The sequence below is a fragment of the Papio anubis genome, chromosome 19, assembly GCF_008728515.1.
Source record: "Papio anubis isolate 15944 chromosome 19, Panubis1.0, whole genome shotgun sequence".
NCBI lineage: Eukaryota > Metazoa > Chordata > Mammalia > Primates > Cercopithecidae > Papio > Papio anubis.
In genome coordinates, this window is record NC_044994.1 from 1,042,692 (window position 1) to 1,066,747 (window position 24,056).

General features: G+C 44.0%; 1 long non-coding RNA gene across 1 annotated transcript in view; it reads left to right on the plus strand.

Annotated features, from left to right (window-relative positions):
* Positions 1 to 1,016: 1,016 nt before the first annotated feature.
* Positions 1,017 to 24,056, plus strand: part of LOC110741768 — a 47,113-nt gene continuing 24,073 nt past the window's right edge. The window contains exon 1 of the long non-coding RNA XR_004179995.1: positions 1,017 to 1,651. This is a non-coding gene — a long non-coding RNA (uncharacterized LOC110741768). The remainder of the gene's footprint in view (positions 1,652 to 24,056) is intronic.

The following is a 24,056-nucleotide window of genomic DNA, read 5'->3' on the forward strand; positions in this document are numbered from 1 at the left end:
CGCCTTTATTTACATACTAGGATTAGATATCACAAAGGACTTTTGGGAGCCAGATCAACAAAACCCTAAGAAAATAGACCAGTGTCTGGAGTGAGTGGAAATGACTTATTTCCTCGGAGTCCCTCCTTGCAGGGGTATCCCTGTAAGCGAGCGTATCTGTAGCTGGTCAGGCCGCTTCACAGGTGGTGCAGACTGGGCTGTGAGCCTCCAGGACTGCCTTCAGCTGAAACTCGTCAGATTCGGGAAGGCGCAGGACTGCAGGTGCTGCGTGGTGTGTCGGGTGGCCTCCTGCTGAAACGTGCTTGCTCTGATGATCCTCTGATCTACAGGGGAAGGGAAGGACTTCAGCTTTTGATGGTCTGCTCGCTAGCCCCTTTCAGAGGAAAATAATCTATCTTGGGTTTTCCAGAATCCAAATCTAAACGGTTTGTAAAGTAGAAAAACTGCAGATAGGTGGGAAGATATGTTCAGGTGTGGGCACACACACATATGCGCACACACAGAGCCCCATCTATGGTTTTATTGTCACTGCAGATTTCACAGATCACAGCTTGGGCATAGAAAATTGCTACATGGGCCGGGTGCGGTGGCTCACGCCTGTAATCCCAGCACTTTGGGAGGCTGAGGCGGGAGGATCACCTGAGCTTGGGAGTTCAAGACCAGCCTGACCAACATAGAGAAACCCCGTCTCTACTAAAAATACAAAAAGTTAGCCAGGTGTGGTGATGCATGCCTGTCATCCCAGCTGCTCAGGAGGCTGAGGCAGGAGAATCGCTTGAACCCGGGCGGCGGAGGTTGCGGAGAGCCAAGATCATGTCATTGCACTCCAGGATGGGCAACAAGAGTGAAACTCCATCTAAAATAAATAAATAAATAACTGTTACATGTTTTCCAATATTGTGGTGAAATTTTGCCTTGAGCATTCGGCCTGCCTGACAAGTGGGAAACACCAGATAGCCTTTTTCTGGTAAATGTGGCTCGTCGGGGACATTTAAGGCTGAGAAGTGAAGGTTCTGCAGTGCTGGAGGATGTGAACCTCCTCCTCTCCAAAGCGGCCTCTGCATTTGCACCTGTGTCTCGGCACAGGCGGTGCTGTGGGGCGGCCCGAACTCCAGGCGACCCTCTTCTGCTGCGTCTCCCACGGGAGTCCGTGGTCCTGCCTGGTGCCCTGTTTGGCCTGCGGTGCATAGAATCAAACCCCCCGCTCTGAGGCCCCTGCAGTTCTCCCTCAGCCTCTAGGAGCCTGGGAAAAGTCAGCGTGCGGTGGGAACCCCGGGGGCTCCTTGCACCGCCCTCCTCGTGCCTGCTGTGTGGTGCCAGGGCGTCTCTGGGAGGCTTAAACTCTCCCGCTCGGTAATCTAGAGAGAAGGCACGGGCCTCTTGCCCTCAGACCCTGGTCTTAGTCTGTTCAGGCTGCTATAATAAAATGCCACAGATGGGATGGCTTATAACAGAAGTTTATTTCTCACAGTTCTGGAGGCTGGATGTCCAAGATGAAGGCACTGCCAAACTCCACATCTGGAGAGGGTGGTTTCCTGACTCGCAGACGACGTCTCCTCCCTGTGTCCTCACATGGCCTCTGCTCTGTGCGCACCTGGAGAGAGAGCTCCCCTGTCCCCCCCTCTTCTGATGAGGTCACCAGCTCTATCAGGTAAGGGCCCTGGCCTTTGGCTTTCATTTAACTTTAATCACCTCTCTAGAGGCTCTGGTACACTGGCACACGGGTCCAGGGGCCAGCACGCTCCACAATGCCTGCCCGTCCCCTTCTTGGAAGCAGGGTGCAGGGTGGGTGCAGTATGTCTTCTGAGAGAACTTTTTTTCTCCCAGAAAAAAATTTTGTCTCCTTGAGAAACATTTTAATCTATAAATGTTATGCTTTAATCCTTTTGGATTCTTAGCCTGTTGGAACTCAAAACCTTGTTTCTTTCTCAAAAGCTTACCTTCTTTCCAGATGTCTGGAAATGTTTCATACTTTAATGTGGGTAGGGGTTATATGAATGTTCACATATGTAAACATTAATCAAGCTACAGATTGAAGATTTTTGCACTTCACTATCCCTATATGTTACTACTCAATAATGTATAGTTTTTTGTTTGTTTGTTTGTTTTTGAGACAGAGTCTTGCTCTGTCGCCCAGGCTGGAATGCAGTGGTGCAATCTCGGTTCACTGCAAGCTCCACCTCCCAGGTTCACGCCATTCTCCTGCCTCAGCCTTCTGGGTAGCTGGGACTACAGGCACCTGCCACCACGCCCAGATAATTTTTTGTATTTTTAGTAGAGACAGGGTTTCACCGTGTTAGCCAGGATGGTCTCGATCTCCTGACCTCATGATCCGCCTGTCTCGGCCTCCCATAATGCTGGGATTACAGGCGTGAGCCACTGCGCCTGGCCAATTTTTTTTTTTTTTTTTTTTTTTTTTTTTTTTACCATGAACATGTATTAATTTAAAAATAAAATCTGCAGAATTAAATAATTCTTCAAAAGATATATTTAAAGCTACATGAGCCAGGTGCAGTGCCTCAAGTCTGTAATCTTAGCACTTTGGGAAGCCAAAGCATGAGGATCTCTTGAGTCCAGGAGTTCGAGGTTGCAGTGAGCTATGACTATACCGCTGTTCTCCAGCTTGGGTGACAGAGCAAGATCTTGTTGCAAAAAATACATAAATAAATTACATGAAAGTTGTGTTTGATGTTTGATATATTGTTAATTGAAAAGAATTTACTGGGCCAGGCACAGTAGCTCACACCTGCAATCCCAGCACTTTGGGAGACTGAGGCAGGCAGAACTCTTGAGTTCAGGAGTTCAAGATCAGCCTGGCCAACACGGTGAAACCTCGTCTCTACTAAAAATACAAAAATTAGCCAGGCGTGGTGGCACACGCCTGTAGTCCCAACTACTTAGGAGGCTGAGGCAAGAGAATCACATGAACCTGGGAGGTGGAGGTGGCAGTGAGCCGAGATCACGCCACTGCACTCCAGCCTGGGTGACAGTGAAACTCCATCTCAAAAAAAAAGAAAAAAAAAAAGAGAGAGAGAGTTTAGTAACCGTGAGTGTAGTATGATGAACAAATTACGTGCACACACATGCACACATGCAAACAACTGGAAAGAATCACTCCAAAATATTACCCTGGTGACTGGGATGGAAATTAGTAGGGGTTTTCAGGGCTTTATCCTTTTGTTTTTACATAGGTTTACTGTTTGAAATTTTTGCAACTAGCATGTGTTACTTTTGTAAACCCCAAATATCTAGGACAGATCTCAGTTAATTTAGGAAATTTATTTTGCCAAAGATAAGGACGTGTGCGGGTGACGCAGCCTCAGGAGTCCTGATGACATGTACTCAAGGTAGTCGGGGCACAGCTTGCTTTTTATACATGTTAGGGAGACAAGAGACATCAATCAATATATGTAAGAAGTACGTTGGTTGGGAGGCCGAGGCGGGCGGATCACGAGGTCAGGAGATCAAGACCATCCTGGCCAACGCGATGAAACCCCGTGTCTACTAAAAGTACAAAAATTAGCCGGGCGTGGTGGCATGTGCCTGTAATCCCAGCTACTTGGGAGGCTGAGGCAGGAGAATCGCTTGAACCCGGGAATCAGAGGTTGCAGTGAGCCAAGATTACCACTGCACTCCAGCCTGGCAACAGAGCGAGACTCTGTCTCAAAAAAAATGAAATAAAATGAAATAAAAAGTACAGTGGTTTGGTCCACAAAGTGGGACAACCCAAAACGGGGAGGAGGCTTCCAGGTGGATAAGAGACAAACAGTTGTATTCTTTTGAATTTCTGATTAGCCCTTTCCGAAGGAGACAATCAGATATGCATTTATCTCAGTGGGCAGAGCGGTGACTTTGAGTTCTGCCTGTCCTTTGTCCACAAAGAAATTCCTTGTGAGGGAGGCATGTGGCTTTTTTATCTTAGTAGCTATCTTGGTGTGGGAATGGAATGGGAGGCAGGTTTGCCCCAAGCGGTTCCCGGCTTGACTTTACCCTTTGGCTTAGTGACTTTGGGGTCCCAAGATTTATTTTCCTTTTACACTTTTATAATTACAAACCCTACCTAGCAAAAATATTTTGCCAGCATAGTGATTCTGGGTTCCGAACTTTTTCTGCCATGCTACATTTCACTCATAATTTTAAGCTCAATTTCATAGGTCATCCAAACCCTTTTAGAGTCAAGGAAATTGCAGCAGTGAAGCCACACATGGGGGTGTATTAAAGAATCCTACACATGGGCACAAAAGAGAACACGTGTCACTGAGGTCGGGATGTGGAATGGAGTGCGGAGTGGCGCTTCCTGGAGCTGCAGTTCAGATTTATTCCTTTAAGAACATGTATGGGGTTCTTCTTCACTTTCAGGAAAATTCAAGCTGTAGATGTTTAGAGCAGATTATTTAATGAGACTCAGCTAGGGAGTCTCATTAATGGGAGAAAGGGAGAATGGCAGTAACTCATAATGATAAAATATCATTTCACAGAAAATCATCATTTCAGAGAAACCACTTTGTGCCAGATACCAGCTGTGGAGACAGACATCGGCATTTTAAAGGAAAGTGAATGAAATGTTTAAACGATGTCCAGCAGATTTGAAAGGAAAAGACGTTCTGTATTCTGATGCATTGCCTTAGAATTGACACTGAGGCTGTTTCCTGACATCTCATAGTTTCTCGTTTTTTCATTCTTCTTCAGTGTCTCTATCTGTATTTGTGCGTTCTGAAGCTCAGCTTAGTACATTATGCTAATATTCTGTTAATTGGGTGGTGTGACCTTGGGGCTGTGACCAAGGTGTGGTTCCTCTGCGTCTGCTTAGGGAGTCGACGTTAGATCACGGAGAAGCAGCCACACACCACAGCCTGTCCTGTCCTCACAGGGCGCGCCAGGGACATGTGCGGGTCACACCCATGCACGTACGTGCTCAGTGCACTGTATTACTGGAAAGAAAAATACATGGCTCATCTGTTGTCTTCTGTTCTTTCTTCATACAATTTTTGGTAGCTTTTCTTTTTTTAAAAAAAGTGGTTTTAACTAGTCAAGTGAAGCAATGGGAATGGAGAAAGAACAAAAGTATCTGTTACTTGTCATCAATTAATTGTAAACACCACTGCACTCGGGCAAGCCTGTGGCTTTTTATGTATTTATGTTTTATTTATTTTTATTTATTCATTTTGAGACAGGGTCTTACTCCATCACCCAGGCGAGATTGCAGAGGTGCGATCCCGGTTCACTGCAGCCTCGACCTCTTGGGTTAAACAATCCTCCCACCTTAGCCTCCCAAGTAGCTGGGACCACAGGTGTGCACCACCATCCCTGGCTAATTTTTTAAAAAAATTTCTTGCAGAGACAAGATTTCACTATGTTTCCTAGGCTGGTCTGGAACTCCCAAACTCAGGCGATCCACTCGCTTCAGCCTCCAAAAGTGCTGGAATTACATTCATGAGTCACTGTGCTCGGCTCAGCTTGTAGCTATTAAAAAAGGCCATGACTTACATCTCTAGGCCCACCTAAAACATAGAGGAAACCTGCATGCTGAGGAAGAAAGGAGTTCTTGAGAGAGGCCAGGCGCGGTGGCTCATGCCTGTAATCCCAGCACTTTCGGAGTCCAAGGCAGGCGGATCACGAGGTCAGGAGATCAAGACCAAGGTGAAACCCCGTCTCTACTAAAAATACAAAAAATTAGCCGGGTGTGGTGGTGGGCGCCTGTAGTCCCAGCCACTCAGGAGGCTGAGGCAGGAGAACGGCGTGAACCCGGGAGGCGGAGCTTGCAGTGAGCCGAGATTGTGCCACTGCACTCCAGCCTGAGGTGACAGAGTGAGACTCTGTCTCAAAAAAAATAATAATAATAACTTCTTTTTATTTATTTACTTGTTTTTTTGGAGGCAGAGTCACTCTGTTGCCCAGGCTGGAGTGCAGTGACACAATCTTGGCTCACTGCAGCCTCTGTCTCCCGGGTTCAAGCAATTCTCATGCCTCAGCCTCCCAAGTAGCTGAGACTACAGGTGTATGCCATCATGCCTGTTATGCCCAGCTAATTTTTGTCTTTCTAGTAGCCATGTGGTTTCGAATGTCGGCCAGGATGGTCTTGAACTCCTGACCTCAAATGATCCGCCCCCTCAGCCTCCTAAAGTGCTGGGATTACGGGCCTGAGCCACCGCACCTGGCCTCTCTCAAAAACTTCTTTTAACATTTCCTACAAGGCAGGCCTACTGGCAACAATTTCCCACAAATTTCATTTGTCTAAGAAAGTCTTGTTTCTGCTTTCAATTTTTCTATTTTTTGTTCTAGTAAAATATACACAACATAAAATTTACCATCTTCAGCATTTTAAGTGTAGAGTTCAGTGGTGTCAAGTACATTCATATTGTCGTGCAACTATCACCACCACCATCCATCCCCAGAACTCTCTTACTAAGCTCTGTACCCCTTAAATAATTCCCCATTCCCCCTTCTCCCCAGCCAGTGCCAACCACCATTCTACTTTTGCCTCTGTAATTTTCACTATTCAAGGTACCTCATTGTATTAGTCCTTTCTCACATTGCTATAAAGAAATACCTGAGACTGGGTAATTTATAAAGAAAAGAGGTTTAATTGGCTCACGGTTCTGCAGTCTGTACAGGAAGCACAGTGCTGGCATCTGCTTAGCTTCTGAAGAGGCCTCAGAAAACTTACAATGATGGTGAAGGCAAAGTGGGAGCAGGCATCTTACACAGGGCAGGGCAGGAGGGGAAAGGGAGTTACTACACACTTTTAAACAACCAGATCTCACGGGAACTCACTCACTATTTTGAGAACAGCTTCAAGGGGATGGCACTGAACCATTCATGAGAAATGGCCTCCCAATCTAATCACCTCCCATCAGGACCCACCTCCGACACTGGAGATTACAATTCGACATGAGATTTGGACAGGGACAAGATTCACACCGTATCACTCATATACATGGAATGAAACAGTATTCGACTTATTGTGACTGGCTTATTTCATTTAGCATAATGTCCTCAAGCTTCATCTATGTTGTAGCACATCTCAGAATTTCTTTTTCTTTTTTTTTTTTTTTTGTGTGTGTGTGTGTGTGTGTGTGTATACACACATACATTTTTTTTTTTTTTTTTTTTTTGAGACAGAGTTGAGTCTGTCAGCCAGGCTGGAGTGTAGTGGCGTGATCTCAGCTCACTGCAACCTCCATCTCCTGGGTTCAAGCGATTCTCCCATCTCAGCCTCCTGAGTAGCTGGGATTACAGGCATGTGCCACCACGCCTGGCTAACTTTTTGTATGTTTAGTAAAGATGGAGTCTCGCCATGTTGGCCAGGCAGGTCTTGAACTCCTGGCCTCAAGTGATCCACCCACCTTGGCCTCCCAAAGTGCTGGGATTACAGGTGTGAGCCACCACACCAGGCCAGAATTTCTTTCCTTTTTCCTTTTTAAGGCTGAATAATATTCCACTGCATGCATAGATGACATTTTGTTTATCCGTTCGTTCATCAAAGGACACTTGGCTTGCAACCACATTTTAGTTATCGTGAATAATGCTGCAATAAACATTGGTGTACAAATATCTTATTGAGATCCTGTCTTCCATTATTTTGGATATACCCAGAATTGGGATTGCTGGATCATATGGTAATTCTATTTTTAATTTTTTTTTTTTTGAGGCAGAGTTTCACTCTTGTTGCCCAGGCTGGAGTGCAATGGCGCAATCTTGGGTCACTGCAACCTCTGCCTCCTGGGTTCAAATGATTCTCCTGCCTCAGCCTCCCTAGTAGCTGGGATTACAGGCCTGTGCCACCATGCCCGGCTAATTTTGTAGTTTTAGTAAGAGACGGGGTTTGTCTATGTTGGTTAGGCTGGTCTTGAACTCCCAACCTCAGGTGATCCGCCCGCCTCTGCCTCCCAAAGTGCTAGGATTACAGGGGTGAGCCACCGCACCCGGCCTCTATTTTTAATTTTTTAAGGAATTGCTATACTTTTTCCACAGTGGTTATAGTGTTTTGCATTCCCACCAACAATGTGCAAGGCTTCCAATTTCCCCACATCCTTACCAACACTTCATATTCTGTTTTTAGTTTTGCTTTTCTTTCTGGGGTGGGTGTGTGTGTGTGTGTGTGTGTGTGTGTGTGTGTGTTTTACAGTAGTCATCCTAATGGGTTTGAGGGAATATCTTGTAGTTTATTTGCATTTCCCTAATGATTAGTGAAGTTCAGCATCTTTTCATGTGCTTATTGGCCATTAATATATATATCTTCTTTGGAGTAATATCTATTCAAGTCTTTTGCCCGTTTTAAAATTTTGGGTTTTTTTTTTAGTTTTTGTAGTTCATGTTCTGAAAATTAATTCCTTATCAGATACAAGATTTACAAATATTTTCTCCCATTTTGCACATTATCTTTCTACTCTGTTGATAGTGTCTTTGATGTACAAAATTTTTAAATTTTTATGAAGTCCAATTTATTTTTTTCTTTTGTTGGCTATGCTTTTGGTGCCATATTCAAGAAATAATTGCCAAATCAAATGTCATGAAGCTCTTGTCCTATGTTCTCTTGTAAAATTGTACCATTTGGGGTCTTAGGTTTAGGCCTATGATCCATTTTTTTTTTTCTTGACACGGAGGCTTTCTCTGTTGCCCAGGCTGGACTGCAACCTCTGCCTCCCAGGTTCAAACGATTCTCCTGCCTCAGCCTCCCAAGTAGCTGAGATTACAGGCGTGCACCACCACACCCAGCTAATTTTTGTGTTTTTAGTAGAGATGGGGTTTCATTATATGTTGGCCAGGCTGATCTTGAACTCCTGACCTCAGGTGATCTACCTGCCTTGGCCTCCCAAAGTGCTGGTATTATGGGCGTGAGCCACCGTGCCCAGTCTATGATCCATTTTCAGTTAATTTTATATATGGTGTGACGTAAGAATCCAACTTTATTTTTTTCCCTTGTGGGTATCCAATTTTCCCAATGTCAGTGGTTGAAAAGACTGTTTTTCCCCACATTGAATCATGTTGGCCCCACTTGTCGAAAGTCACATGACCACACGTGATTTCTGGGCTCTAAATTCTATTTCATTGGTCTATATGTCTGTCTTTATGACAATACTGTTTTGGTTACTCTAGCTTCGTAGGATATTTTGAAATCAGAATGTGAGTCCTCCAGCTCTGTTCTTCTTTTCCAAAATGGTTTTGGTTATTTGAGGTCTCTTGACAATCCATATACATTTTAGAATTGACTTTTCTATTTCTACAAAAAATGTCATTGGGATTTTGATAAAGAGTGCATTAATCTGTAGGTTGCTTTCAGCAGTGTTGACATCCCAACAATATTAAGTATTCCAATTCATGAACATGAGATGTCTTTAAATTTGTTTGTGTCTTTTTACATTTCCTTCAACAATGTTTTGTAGTCTTTTTGTGTAAGTCTTTTACCTTCTTGTTATCCCTGGTTATTTTATTTTTGATACTATTGTAAATGGAATTGTTTTCTTAATTTCTCTTTTTGGATTATTTATTGTTTTGTTTTGTTTGTAGAGATGGGGTCTTGCTATGTTGCCCAGGCTGGTCTTGAATCCTTGGGCTCAAGAGATCCTCCTACCTCAGCCTCCCCGGTGGTTAAGACTACAGGCATGTGCCACCATGCCTGGCTAATTTAAAAAACAATTTTTTTCTTTTGTAGAGATGGGGTCTTGCTCTTGACCAGGCTGGTTTCAAACTCCTGGCCTCAAGGAATCTTCCCTCCTGAGCTTCCCAAAGTGCTGGGATTATAGGTGTGAGCCACTGCGCTTGGCGTATTTATTGTTATTTAATAGAAATGCAACTGTGTTTATTTATTGACTTTGTATCTTTCTAGTTTGGTGAATTTTTTTATTAATTTTAACTTTTTTGTTAAATCTTTAGGGTTTTCTACATATAACACCATATGGTCTATGAACAGAGATCATTTTACATCTTTTTTTTCCAATTTGTATGCCTTTTATTTCTTTTTCTTGCTCTGGTCAGAGCTTCCAGTACTGTGTTAAATAGAAGTGGCAAGAGTGGGCATCCTTGCCTTGTTCCCATTTTTAGAGGAAAAGCTTTCAGTCTTCCACCAGTGAGAATAATGTTCATCGTGGGTGTGTCATTATGGCTTTTATTATATTGAAGTAATTTCTTCTATTTCTAGTGTGTTGAGTGTTTTTATTGTGAAATGTGTTGAATTTTGTCAAACGCTTTTTCTGCATCACTTTTTTTTCTTCATTCTTTTAATATGATGTATTACATTAGTTTATATGTTGAACCATCCTTGCAATCCAGGGTTAAAAAAAAATCCCACTTGGTTTTGGTGTATAATCCTTGTAATGTGCTGCTGAATTCATTTTGCTAGTATTTTGTCAAGGATTTTTGAGTCAGTGTTCATAAGGAATATTGGTCTGTTTTCTTTTGTTTTGTTTTGTTTTGTTTCCTAATAGTATCTATCTGGATTGGTATCAGTAATGCTGGCCTTATAGAATGAGTTAGAAAGTGTTAGCTTCTCTTAAATTTCTTTGAAACATTTGAGAAGGATTGTTGTTAATTTTTCTTTGGGTGTTTTGTAGAATTATTCACCAGGGAAGTCATCAGGTCCAGGGCTCTTCCTCGTCAGAAGATTTTCATTAGTGATTCAGTTTCCTTACTAGTTATACATTTAATCAGATTTTCTATTTCTTCAGGATTTAGTCTTGGTAGGTTTTGTGTTTCTAAGAATTTGTTAATCTCATTTGGATTATCCAATCTCTTGTCATACAATTGTTCATAGTACTCTCTTTTCTTTTTCTTTTTTTTTTTTTTTTTTTTTGAGATGGAGTCTTGTCCTGTAGCCCAGGCTGGAGTGCAATGGTGCAATCTTGGCTCACTGTAACCTCCGCCTCCCAGGTCCTGGTTCAAGCAATTATCCTGCCTCAGCCTCCCGAGTAGCTGGGATTACAGGCACGTGCCACCAACCCAGCTAATTTTTGTAATTTTAGTAGAGACAGGGTTTTACCGTGTTGGCTAGGCTGGTCTTGAACTCCTGACCGCGTGATCCACCCACCGCGGCCTCCCAAAGTGCTGGGATTACAGGTGTGAGCCACCGTGCCCAGCCTAGTCATTCTTATTTTAGTACAGTTGGTAGTAATTTTCCCATTTTCCTTTCTGATTTTAGCAATTTAGTAATTTAAGTCTTCTCTCGTTTTTCTTAATCTAGTTGAAGGTTTGTCAATTTTTTGTTGATATTTTTGAAGAACCAACTTTTGATTTCATTGATTTTCTCTGTTTTTTTTTTTAATGTTTCAGTTTTGTTTGTCTCAGCTCTAATCTTCTTATTTCCTCCCTTTTGTTAGCTTGGAATTTTAGTTTGTTCTTTTCCTAGTTTCTTAAATTTTAAAGATAGGTTATTGATTTGAGATATTTCTTATTGTTTAACATAATTGTTTATAGCTATAAGTTTCCCCCTCAGCATTGCTTCTCTGTGTCCCGGTATTTTGGGTATGTGATTTCTCCTTTGATCCTGTTGGTTGTTCAGAAGTGCATTGTTTAAGCTGAGTGTGGTGGCTCATACTTGTAATCTTAGCACTTTGGGAGGCTGAGGTGGGAGGATCACTTGAGCCCAGGAGGCTGAAACTGCATTGAGCTGAAGTCTCACCACTGCACTCCAGCCTAAGTGACGAAGTGAGATCTCAAAAAAAAAAAAAAGTATTGTTTAGTTTTTTTTTTTTTTTTTTGAGATGGAGTCTCGCTCTGCCGCCCAGGCTGGAGTGCAGTGGCCGGATCTCAGCTCACTACAAGCTCCGCCTCCCGGGTTTACGCCATTCTCCCACCTCAGCCTCCTGAGTAGCTGGGACTACAGGCGCCCGCCACCTCGCCCGGCTAGTTTTTTTGTATTTTTTAGTAGAGACGGGGTTTCACCGTGTTCGCCAGGATGGTCTCGATCTCCTGACCTCGTGATCCGCCCGTCTTGGCCTCCCAAAGTGCTGGGATTACAGGCTTGAGCCACCGCGCCCGGCCATTTAGTTTTTATTGATTTGTATATTTTCCAGTTTTCTTTCTGTTATTACTTATTTTTTTCTAGTTCTTTTTAATTTTTTATTATCTTTTCTGATTACAAATTTTACACCATTATGATCAAATAAGACGCTTTTATGATATCTATCAAAATCTACTGAGGCCGGGTGCGGTGGCTCATGCCTGTAATCCCAGCACTTTGGGAGGTCAAGGTGAGCAGGTCACCTGATGTCAGGAGTTCAAGACCAGCCTGGCCAATGTGGTTAAACCCCATCTCTACAAAAATAAAAAAATTAGCCAGGCATGATGGCGAGTGCCCGTAATCCCAGCTACTCGGGAGGCTGAAGCAGGAGAATCACTTGAACCTGGGAGGCAGAGGTTGCAGTGAGCTGAGATCATGCCATTGCACTTCTGCCAGGGCGACAGAGTGAGACCTTGCCTCGGAAAAAAAAAAAAAATCTTTTGAGACTTACTTTGTGGTCTAATGTATGGTCTATCTTGGAAAATGCTTCAGGCATACTTGGGAATAACGTGTATGCTGTTGTTATTGGATAGAGTGTCCTGTATATGTTTGTTATATCTAGTTGGCTTATTATGTTTTTCAAATCCTCTTTTTCCTTATCTCCTTTTGGATTGTTCAATCCATTATGAAAACAGAGTACTGAAATCTCCAACTATTTTTGTAGAACTGCCTATTTATCCCTTCAATTCTGTGCATTTTTGCTTTATATATATTAATTGTCTGTTATTAGGTACATAAATGTTTATAATTGTTACATCTTCTTGTTGTAGTGAAACTTTTATTAATATATAAGGTCCTTCTTTGTCTCTTGTGACAGTTTTTTACTTAAAGTCTATTTTTCTGTTAGTATAGCCACTCCTGCATTCTTTTGGTTACTGTTCATGAGGAATATCTTTTTCCATCCTTCACTTTCAACCTATTTGTGTCTTTGGACCTAAAATGAGTCTCTTAGTGCTAGGCACTGTGGCTCACATCTATAATCCCAGTACTTTGGGAAACTGAGGTGGGAGGATTGCTTGGGGCCAGGTGTTCGAGACCAGCTGGGGAAACATAATGAGACACTGTGGTCTACGAAGGATTTTTTAAAATTAGCCAGGCATAGTGGTGCATGCCTGGAGTCCCAGCTACTCAGGAGGCTGAGGCAAGAAGATCTGTCTCTCTTTTTTTTTTTTTTTTGAGACAGAGTCTCACTGTCACCAGGCTGGAGTACAGTGGCATAATCTCAGCTCACTGCAACTTCTGCCTCCTGGGTTCAAGTGATTCTCCTGCCTCAGCCTCCCAAGTAGCTGGGACTACAGGTGCCTGCCACCCTGCCCGGCTAATTTTTATATTTTTAGTAGAGACGGGGTTTCACCATGTTGGCCAGCCTGGTCTCTATCTCCTGACCTTGTGATCCACCCACCTTAGCCTCCCAAAGCGCTGGGATTACAGGCATGAGCCATCATGCCCATTCAGAAGGATCTCTTGAGCCCAGCAGTTTGAGGTGGCAGTAAGCTATGGTCACACCCCTGCATTCCAGCTTGGGTGGCCGCTGTCTCTTAAAAAAGAAATAAATAAGAGTCTCTTCTAGATAGCATATGGTTGGATCAAGATTTTTTTTTTCATGTATTCTGCCAATCTCTGACTTTTGATTGAAGAGTTTATTCCGTTTATATTTAAAGTAAGTCTTGTTAAAGATGGATTTATTTCTGTCAATTGTGGGTTTTTTTTTCTATATGCCCTATAACCTTTTTGTTCTTCACATTCTACATTACTGTCTTCTTTTGTAATTAGTTGATTTTTTATAGTGGAATGTTTAAATTCCCTCCTCATTTCCTTTTGTGTATATCCTATAGCTCTATTCTTTGTGGTTACCATGGGGATAAGTGTGGGTTTAACTAATTTAACACCCTAAAGTTACCACTGTAACTTGAGAGTATACCTCCTTAGCTTTAATAACGTATTAAAAGAAGAAACTTCCTTTATAGCTCTGTCCTCATCTCTTCCAGTTGTTGATGTCACAAAAAGACATGTTCAGAAATTGTGTATAATATGTACAGCATAAACAAATAATCATTTTCGAATGCATTAGTCTCTTAAATTATGTAGAAAACAAAAAGTGTAGTTACAAACCAAAGCTTCTACAAATGCCCATGTATTAACTTTTACTGTGATCTTGATTTCTTCTGTTGGCTTTGAGTTACTGTCTATTTTTCCTTTCAACCTGCTGTACTCCCGTTAACATTTCTTGCAGACAAAGTCTAGTGGTAATGAGCCTCTCTCAGCTTTTGTTTATCTGGGAGTGTTTTAATTTCTCCTCGTTTTTGAAGGACAGTTTACCTAGATACAGAATACTTGGTTGAAGGTTGTTTTCTTTTAGCACTTTAAATACATCAGTCACTGCCTTCTAGCCTCGTAAGTACCTAATGAAAAATCTGCAGATCATCTTTTGGATGATCTCCTGTGTGTGATGAGTCATTTTTCTCTTGCTGATTTCAAATATCTCAGGTTTTTTTTTTTTTTTTTTTTTTTTTGAGATGGTCTCACTCTGTTGCCCAGGCCGGAGTGCAATGGTAGGAGTATAGCTCACTGCAGCCTCAATCTCCTTGGCGCAAGCAATTCTGTTCCCACCTCCAGCCTCCCAAGTAGCTGGAACTACAGGCACACACCACCACATCCAGATAATTTTTTTTTTTTTAGTCAAGACAAGGTCTTACTGTGTTGTCCAGGTTGGTCTCAAACTCCTGAGCTCAAGCAGTCCTCCTGCCTTGGCCTCCAAAAGTGCCTGGATTGTAACTGTGAATCATTGCACCTGACCTGTCTTTGGCTTTTGACAATTTGATTATAATGAGATTAATTATAGATCTACTTGCATTAGTCTTATTTGGAGTTTTTTGAGCTTCTTGGGTGTTCAAATTTGACTTTCATCAAATTTGGGAAATTTTTTGCCATTAGTTCTTCAAATATTCTCCCTGCCCTTTTCTTTCTTCTCCTTCTAGGACTCTCACAATGCATATGCTGGTCCACTTGATTGTGTCTCACCTGTTCGTTTAGTTTCTGTTTACTTTTCTGTATTATAATTATTATTATTATTTTGAGAGAGAGTTTCACTCTGTCACCCAGGCTGGAGTGCAGTGGTATAATCTTGGCTCACTGCATCGTCTACCAAGAAATCCTCCCACCTCAGCCTCCCAAGTAGCTGTGACTACAGGTGCGTGCTGCACATCCAGCTAATTTTTTGTATTTTGTAGAGATGGAGTTTCACTATGTCATCCCTAGGCTCAAGTGATCCACCTGCCTCAGCCTCCCAAAGTGCTGAGATTACAGGCATGCACACGAGCCACAGTGTTCAGCCTCTTTTTTATTATTTTTTTGAACAGAGATGAGTTTTTGCCATTTTTTCACTGTGTTGTCCTGGCTGGTCTTGAACTCCTGGACTCAAGCAATTTGTGCACCTCAGCCTCCAAAAGTGCTGGAATTACAGGCATGAGCCACCACGCCCAGCCTACTTTTCTTTAATTTTTTTTTCTCTATAGCTATCTTTAAGATCACTGATTCAGGCCAGGTGTAGTGGCTCATGCCTGTAATCCCAGCACTTTGGGAGGCCAAGGTGGATGGGTCACTTGAGGTCAGGAGTTCAAGACCAGCCTGGCCAACATGACGAAACCCTACCTCTACTCATAACACAAAAAATTAGCCAGGTGTGGTGGCACATACCTGTAATCCCAGCTACTCAAGAGGCTGAGGCACAAGAATCACTTGAACCCAGAAGGCGGAGGTTGCAGTGAGCCGAGATTGCACCACTTTACTCCAGCCTGAGCAACCGAGTGAAACGGTCTCAAAAAAAAAAAAAAAAAAAGATTCTTCTGCCTGCTCAAATTTGCCTTTGAATCCATCTAGTTAATTTTTCATTTCACTTATTGTACTTTTCAGCTCCAGAATTTCTTTTTGGTTTCTCTTTAGGTTTTCTATCTTGTTACTGATATTTCCATTTTCTTCATACATTGTTTCTCAACTTTCTCCATATCTTATGTTAGTTCTTTAAGCATCTTTGAAACTGTTGTTTTAAAGTCTTTGTCTAGTGGATGTGCCATTGGGTTCTTCTCAGAGACCGTGTCTTAGTCTGTTTGAGATGTTGTAACAAAATACTATAAATTAAGTGGCTTATAAACAACAGAAATTTGTTTTTCAGTTCTAGAGACGGGAAGTCCAAGATCAAAGCACTGGAAGATTCACTGTCTGGTGAGAGCTTTGCCTCCTGGTTCATAAACAGCTGTCTTCTACCTTCTATTGTTCTCGCTAGATAAAAGGAATGAGGGGGCTCCCTGGGGTCCCTTTTAAGGGCACTAATCCCATTCACGAGGGCTCCATCCTCATGACCTAGTCACCCCCCAAGATTTCACCTCCAAATTCCACCACACTGGGCATTAGATTTCAAGATATAAATTTTGGGGGACACAAACATTCAGTCTATAGCAATTTCTACTGGCTCATTTTTTCATTTGGATGGGCCACATTTTCTTATTTCTTTGTATGCTTTGTGATTTTTTTGTTGAAAACTGGACCTTAAATTGTCTTTTCTTTTTTTTTTTTTTTTTTGTTGGAGATAGGGTTAGGTTCTGGTTAATTAGTTTCTCCTGAGAACAGACCTTGTTAAGAACAGAATGCTCTGGTGTGTTTCAAAATGGTTTCTTTTCCCTTCTCTCTGCTAGAAGCATGAGAGGGTTTTTCTCCAATACTTACTGTAGGAAGCTGATCAAGCTTGTGGGGGTAAAACTTATAAAAGTGTGGGGCCCTCCCTATGACTGGGCCCCTCTGTACTTTTAATCCTCAGACCTCTTTAACTGCAGGCCTTCCTGTTCCAGTCCCGGTTCCTGTGGGGGCTTCTGCTCTGGTGAGTTGTGGTTGTTTGCATCCGCCCATCTGTCTCTCCAATTCTGGGGGCAGCAGTTTGCCCTGTGACCTCACTTGTTCGATGGATCTAAGAGGAGTTGTTGCTTTTTCCATTTATTCAGCTTTTCCGTTGTTAGGATCATTTCCAGGCTTCTTACATGCAAGGCCAGAAACCAGAAGTTCCCTTTGGTTTTCCTCTCTAATATTTTGTTGATTTTAGTGTCAGTGATAAAACTAAAGAAAAAAAAAAGCTAGAAAATCTGCATATTCCTTTAACTAACTGGTTTGTTTCTGCATTCTAACCTTTTTTTCCCCAAATTCATTTAATGAACTTGTATCAAAACTACTGCTAATAAAAGAGTATTGACAGCTGAGAACTCTCTGATAAAATGAAGCTTTCCAAAACTGAAGACAACTTAAGTGTTTCTTAAGAACAGCATGACCTGGCCAGGCACAGTGACTCACGCCGGTAATTCCAGCACGTTGGGAGGCTGAGACAGGAGGATTGTTTGAGCCCAGGAGTTTGAGACCAGTCTGGGCAACATGGCAAGACTCATCTTTAAAAAAAGGAAAAAAAAATAAGAAAGCAAACCATTAACTACTCAGTTTCATAAATGGATACATTTTTTTCTCAGTCTTAAAACCAAATGCATGTGCAGTCTGATCTGTTCTATCTTAGCTGGTCCCAAGGATGGCTCAATTCTGACTTCTTTCCAGACAGTTCAGCAAATACATTCTAAAACCAAAAATGCTTTGTATTTGAAAAGTTATAAAACCCTCTAGACTTTCTTGACTTGAAACACTGATATGATGAAGAAGGAAAAAAGTAATAGTCCAGGGAATATCTTCTTGGTAGATCTGATACAAACCTGGAATTTGCATCTGTGGTCTGATATTGAGCCATTCTGTTTAAATCTTATTTCAACGTTTCCAAGGACAATTTAGCCCTTCAGAAACTCTGCAAGACAACCAGAGAATTGCCTGCTGGGAAATGCCTGGCCTAAGGTATCAGTGTAAGCTGTGCAAAGCTCTTAAGACCATGTGTACTGGGTGAAAGAGTGCCTCCCCCCAAAATTCACGTCCTTCCCAGTACCTTAGAATGGAAACTTACTTAGAAATAGGGTCACTGTGGATGTAGTTAAGATGAGGTCACACTGGAATAAGGTGGGTGCTTCATCCAATATGACTGGTATCCTTGTGAAAAGAGGAGGAGAGAAGAGGAGGAGAGAAAAGGATGCACAGGTGCACGCCACCACACCCAGCTAATTCTATTTATTTTTTATAGAGATGAGGTCTCACTATGTTTCCCAGGTTGGTGGAACTCCTGGGCTTAAGCAGTTCACCTGCCTCTGCCTCCCAAAGTTCCAGGATTACAGGTGTGACCCACGGTGCCTGGCCTTAATTTTCTTAACATATGAATAATTTTAGTATAGAGAATATTTTACAAATATTCACCCATCAACTAGATTCATGAATTATTACTTTCCCATATTTGCTGTATCTGTTTTTATAAACTACTGTGAAAATAAATTCCATACATCACATATATACTCCTAAATACTTCAGTGAGTGGCTCTAAAAAAATACAAAAAATTCTACATAACCACAATACTATTATAAGATCTAACAAGAACAAAAGTTCCTTAATACCATCTAACACCCAATCTATGTTAAAATTTCTTCAGTTGTTCCCAAAATATCTTTTATAACTGGTTTGTTAAAACTGGGATCCAAATAAGGATCACACATCGCATTTGGGTGTTCCGTCTCTTAGGCATCTTTTAGTCTTCCCGTCACCTTCATGAAATATCATTGACTTATTGAAGAGACTTATTGTTGTGAACTGAATTGTATCTTCCCAGAATTCATGTCTTGAAGCCCTAACCTCTCATTGTGACTGGATTTGGAGATAGGGCCTTTAGGGAGGTATATGGTTAATACTGAGTATCAACTTGATTGGATTGAAGGATACAAAATATTGATCCTGGGTATGTCTATGAGGGTGTTGCCAAAAGAGATTGGCATTTGAGTCAGTGGACTGGGGAAGGCAGATCCACCCTTAATCTGGTGGGCACAATCTAATCAGCTTCCAGCAGGCAGAAAAACGTGAAAATGAGACACTGGCCCAGCCTCCCAGCCTACATCGTTCTCCTGTGCTGGATGCTTCCTCCCCTCGAACATTGGACTCCAAGTTCTTCAGTTTGGGGACTCGGACTGGCTCTCCTTGCTCCTCAGCTTGCAGACAGCTATTGTGGGACCTTGTGATCGTGTGAGTTAATGCTTAACAAACTCCCCTTTATATATGTAGAAATGTGTACATAGCGGCAACATCCACCATGACCCTGGGAGGCAGCAGTGGCCCAGCTCCCCTGAGGCGGAGTCGCCTGGCAGCAGTGGCCCGGCTCTAGAGCAGTGCATACCTGAGGCAGCAGTGACGGCTCCCCTGGGAAGACTGGTCGCCTGAGGCAGTGGCCAGCTCCCTGAGGCAGTCATGCAGGCAGCAGTGGCTCCCCTGAGGCAGTCGCCTGAGGCAGCAGTGACGGCTCCCCTGAGGCAGTCGCCTGAGGCAGCAGTGATGGCTCCCCTGAGGCAGTCGCCAGGCAGGATCATGTTGATTCTCCTTGGAAGCCACCCCCAACACCCCTGTTCGCTTCTAGACCTGTAAAGTCCCTGTGGGCCCCTGGAGCTGAGGCTGAGTGTGGCCCATGAGGAGGTGCACTACAGGCTCGAAAAGAACCATTTGAGTTCTCTAATTTGTATCAACAGAAATCTGGAGAACAGACGTGGGAATGGATATTAAGGGCATGGGATAATGGTCGAAGGAACATAGAGCTAGATCCGGCTGAATTTATTGATTTGGGCCTACTAAGTAGGGACTCTGCTTTTAATGTTGCAGCTCAAGGAGTTAAAAATGTTCTAATAGTTTATTTACTTGCTTGGCTGAAATATGGATGAAAAGATGGCACACTGTGAACGAGCTGGAAGTGCCTGATCTCCCTTGGGTTAATGTAGAGGAAGGATCCAAAGGCTGAGGGAGAGTGGGATGCTGGAGTGGATTAGTCGCTTTAGACCTCTCCCTTGGGTTAATGTAGAGGAAGGGATCAAAGGCTGAGGGAGAGTGGAGTGGTGGAGTGGATTAGTCACTTTAGACCTACTCATTCCAGCTGGGAGGATCCAGAACATACAATACCCTTGACCAATGCCTTGCAAAATAGATTTGTGAAGGCAGCACCTGCATCTTTGAAGAGCCCTGTAATTGCTCTTCTCTGTATATCAGGTCTAGCGGTGGGAACTGCGGTCACTCAACTACAAAATTTAAATACAATGAGAATAATTGGATCCTGAGGTGGCAAGGGCCAGGTGGCAGCACCCAGTCATCAGAGGCAAGGTGGGCGTAGCTGCCATAATGGGCAGCAGAGGCAAAGCGGCAGTCAGAATAGTCTCACTTGTATAGAGCTCTGGTATTGGTTAATCACGGTGTTCCTAGAAGTGAAACTGATAGGAAGCCTACGCATTCCTACTTAATTTATACAAACAGAAACCTTCTAGGTCGAATGGACAAAGGACTAATTTGAATTATAAAAACAGAGAATCATGGCCTCTCAATCAATTCCGAGATTTGAGCCAGTTTAAAGACCCAGAACCCTTTGAATGAAGGGGAGGCTGGGTCCCCTTGAGGAAGAACCCCACTACATCACTTACAATTTATACAGCGAATCTTTCCCCCATCCTTCCCCAAGGAGACCTCTGGCTTTCACCAGGGTAACTGTGCATTGAGGAAAGGGAAATGATCAGACATTTCAGGGACTACTGGCATGGCTCTGAGTCGACGGTGGATCCAGTGGACCCAAAATGTCATCGTGCTGCTCCAGTTAAAGTAGGGGCTTATGGAGGTCGGTAATTAATGGAGTTTTAGCTCAGGGCCGACTTACAGTGGGTCCAGTGGGTCCCCAGCCTCATCCTGTGGTCTTTTCCCCAATGCCAGAATGCAGAATTGGCACAGACATACTCAGCGGCTGGCAGAACCCCCACACTGGCTCCCTGACCAGTAGGGCGAGGGCTACTATGGTGGGGAAGGCCAAACGTAAGCCATTAGAGCTGCCTCTACCTAGAAAACTAGTCACTCAAAAACGACATCAAATCCCTGGAGGGACTGTGGAGATTAGTGCCGCCATCAAGGACCTGAAAGATGCAGAGGTGGTGATTCCCACCACATTCCGGTTCAACTCTCCCATGTGGCCTGTGCAGAAGACAGGTGGATCGTGGAGAATGACAGTGGATTATCTTAAGCCTAACCAAGTGGTGACTCCAATTGCAGCTGCCATACCAGATATGGTTTAATTGATTGAACAAATTAACCCATCTCCTGGTACCTGGTATGCAGCCCTTGACTTGGCAAATGCCTTTGTCTCCATTCCTGTCCATTAGCCCACCAGAAGCAATTTGCTTTCAGCTGGCAAGGCCAGCAATATACCTTTCCTGTCCTACCTCAGGGATGTGTCAACTCTCTGGCTTTGTGTCATAATCTTATTTGGAGAGAACTTGATCGCTTTTCGCTTCTGCGAGATGTCACACTGGTGCGTCACTCTGATGACGTTATGCTGACTGGATCCAGTGAGCAAGGAGTAGCAAACACACTGGACTTACTGGTGAGGCATTTGCATGCCAGGGGACAGGAAATAAATCCAACTAAAATTCAGAGACCTTCTGCCTCAGTCAGATTTCTAGGGGTCTAGTAGTATGGGACTTGTCAAGTTTTTCCTTCAAAGTTGAAGGATAAGTTGCTGCATTTGGCCCCTCCTACAACCAAGAAAGAGGCACAACGCCTAGTGGGCCTATTTAGATTTTGGAGGCAATGCATTCCTCATTTGGGTGTGTTACTCCAGTCCATTTATCGAGTGACCCGAAAGGCTGCCATTTTGAGTTGGGTCCAGAACAGGAGAAGGCTCTACAACAGGTCCAGGCTGCTGTGCAAGCTGCTCTGACACTTGAGCCACGTGACCCAGCAGGTCCAATGGTGCTTGAGGCATCCGTGGCAGATAGGGATGCTGTTTGGAGCCTTTGGCAGGCCCCCATAGGTGAATCACAGCAAAGGCCTCTAGGATTTTGGAGCAAGGCTCTGACATCTTATGCAGATAACTACTCCCCTTTGGAGAGACAGCTGTTGACCTGTTACTGGAGTTTGGTGGAAACTGAACATTTGATTATCGGTCATCAAGTCACCATGGGACCTGAACTGCCTGTCATGAACTGGGTGCTTTCTGACCCATCTAGCCATAAAGTGGGTCATGCAGAGCAGCATCCATCATCAAATGGAAGTGGTATGTACATGACTGGGCTCGAGCAGGTCCTGAAGGCACAAGTAAGTTACAGGAGGAAGTGGCTCAAATGCCGATGGTCTGCACTCCTGCCACCTGCCTTCTCTCCTCTCCCCAGCCTGCACCGATGCCTCGTGGGGAGTTCCCTGTGATCAGCTGACAGAGGAAGAGAAGACAAGGGCCTGGTTCACAGACGGTTCTGCACGATATGCAGGCACTGTGTGAAAATGGACAGCTGCAGCCCTCCAGCCCCTTTCTAGGACATCCCTGAAGGACAGCGGTGAAGGGAAATCTTCCCAGTGGGCAGAACTCCAAGCCGTGCCCCTGGCTGTGCATGTTGCATGGAAGGGGAAATGGCCAGATGTGTGATTATGTACTGATTCACGGGCTGTAGACAATGGTTTGGCTGGATGGTCAGGGACTTGGAAGAAGCGTGATTGGAAAATTGGTGACAAAGAAATCTGGGGAAGAGGTACGCGGATAGACCTCTCTGAGTGGTCAAAAACTGTGAAGATATTTGTATCCCATGTGAGTGCTCACCACCGGGTGACCTCAGCGGAGGAGGAATTTTTTTTTTTTTGAGACAGAGTCTCGCTCTGTCACCCAGGCTGGAGCACAGCGGCACGATCTCGGTTCCCTGCAAGCTCCACCTCCTGGGTTCACACCATTCTCCTACCTCAGCCTCCTGAGTAGCAGGGACTACAGACACCCACCACCACGCCCGGCTAACTTTTTCCAATTTTTAATAGAGACAGGGTTTCACCACATTAGCCAGGATGGTCTCAATCTCTTGACCTTGTGATCCACCCACCTTGGCCTCCCAAAGTGCTGGGATTACAGGCGTGAGCCACCGCACCCAGCCAGCAGAGGAGGATTTTAATAATCGAGTGGGCCAGGCGTGGTGGCTTACGCCTGGCATCCCAGCACTTTGGGAGGCCGAGGCAAGTGGGTCACCTGAGATCAGGAGTTCGAGACCAGCCTGACCAACATGGTGAAAACCTGACTCGAGTAAAAATACAAAAATTAGCCAGGTGTGGTGGTGCATGCCTGTAATCCCAGCTACTTGGGAGGCTGAGGCAGGAGAATTGTTTGAACCTGGGAGGTGGTGATCCCTTAGCAAACTTGGCAGTGAGCCAACGTTGCCATTGCACTCCAGCCTGGGTGGTAAGAGCAATACTTCATCTCAATAATAATCAAGTGGATAGGATGACCCGTTCTGTGGACACCACTCAGCCTCTTTCCCCAACCACACCTGTCATCGCCCAATGGGCCCATGAAGAAAGGGGCCATGGTGGCAGGGATGGAGGTTAAACATGGGCTAGCAACGTGGACTTCCATGCACCAAGACTGACCTGGCTATGGCCGCTGCTGAGTGCCCCACTTGCCAGCAGCAGAGACCAATACTGAGCCTTCGATATGGCACCATCCTCGGGGGTGACCAGCCAGCTACCTGGTGGCAGGTTGATTATATTGGGTCTCTTCATCATGGAAAGGGCAGGAGCACTAACCACTGGAGAGGGTCCAGGCCCTGAGGGCATCATTAGAACCGCAGATCCAGTTGTGTCTGAAGCTAAATTGCATCCCTGTAGTGTTATTGGTCAGTTTTTCTTGTGTTATCTTAAGTCATTTGGAGATCAACTGTCATTTGCAACCAAGGAGTCAACTGACTGTATACAAGGCTATAGCATGCTGTACCATACATACATGTGTGCACGCATGCGCGCACACACACAGTTACAGCACAGCACACTGGAGGAGTGTGACGGTAGCTTCTGGAGTTTGGAGTCAGCCATGCTTCACCCATGCGTGTTGCATGTATTCGCCCCCAGGCTGAAGACCCCTCTGTGTGCACTTGCTGGTGGTCTCTG